Here is a 1278-nt window from a genome sequence, read left to right as displayed (position 1 = left end):
AGAGGGTCCCATTCTCATTGTGGCTTGGCATCTAGGCTCTTTTTGCTTTGACAATGAAGTATTGAAATCATGGTTTGCCAAGTAGGTACAGAGAGGGAATATGTGGTCTATCTCACAGTGCATTTTTTTTAGCCATGACTTGAAGAGAAATATATTAATATTTCAGAAAAACCTTTGTTTGTAAGTATTTGAGTATTTTTTCATCTGTATTATTTGCCTCTATCTCATCAACTTTATTGTAGACTATCATTTTCATTAGTATTCTACACATAAAAACTTAATAATTATAAATTATTAGATTATTAGTTTTTGACATGAAAAGGTTTTTGAAGCAACATAAAAAAGCCAAAAGTTATAAGAAAAAGAGAGATTTGATCATGCAGAAAAAATTTTTAGACCTCCCTGCACCTGCCCAAGCTGACCGACCTCCGAACACGCGGCCTCCAGCAACAGCGCCGCGTGCCGATGGCGCGGACATGGGCAGAGCTATGGTGGCTAGGCTGGAGCTGGGGTCGCTGCTCCTGCCACTGCTCCTACCCACGCAGATTTATTCAAACCAAACCTTTGCCATGGTACGTTCAGGTAACACCTCCCAGAACACCTCTACTATCCCAAATCCAACTAATGCCACAAAGGCAGACAACGGTGCCCTGCAGTCAACAGCCAGCCTTCTTGTGGTCTCAATTTTTCTTCTACATCTGTACTGCTAGAGACTCTGGCCAAGAAACATCTCTACTTCCCCATCTTGTAAGCCCAGTCCAAATGATGACTACAAGTCCAGTGTGGCGAGGAAGAAATCTAATTCCACACCTTATTTTATTGATACAGAAAATGCTGAGAATTCCAAATTCGATTCATTTCAAGGACCTGTGAAGGGATTGACAGATGATGAATGCCAATATTAAATCTGCTGGATTTTTTTTGGTACAAGATGAAGAGAGAGAACCTCCAAGACTAACCATGATTTCCTCGATTATGGCTTAAGAAAAATGGATGCTGAAAACTCTACCTTGAAAAAAAGAATAGATTTTTATCTAGAAATAAAAGATGGGATGTGGAATGGGAAAAAATGAAAAAAATTTTAGGATTCAGTTCAGCAGTTATATCCACAAAGGTGAAGTCAAACAATACATTAGAAGAAAGTATGGTTACTACACAAACTCGCTGAAGAGAGCATTTACAAGCCAGTAATGAACTCAACTGACCAAATTAATGGAAAACAGGTACAAAATCATAACTCATACAGTCTTAAGAGAAAAATTATCCAATAAAATATGA

At 38.3% G+C, this 1278-nt stretch overlaps 1 pseudogene; it reads left to right on the top strand.

Annotated features, from left to right (window-relative positions):
• The first annotated feature begins 476 nt into the window (after window positions 1-476).
• On the top strand, window positions 477-710 carry LOC101589573 (annotated as a pseudogene).
• Window positions 711-1278: the final 568 nt, after the last annotated feature.

This window comes from Octodon degus, unplaced genomic scaffold (assembly GCF_000260255.1).
Source record: "Octodon degus isolate 3935 unplaced genomic scaffold, OctDeg1.0 scaffold00095, whole genome shotgun sequence".
In the NCBI taxonomy this organism is placed as follows: domain Eukaryota; kingdom Metazoa; phylum Chordata; class Mammalia; order Rodentia; family Octodontidae; genus Octodon; species Octodon degus.
This window is presented reverse-complemented; position numbering and strand designations above follow the sequence as displayed.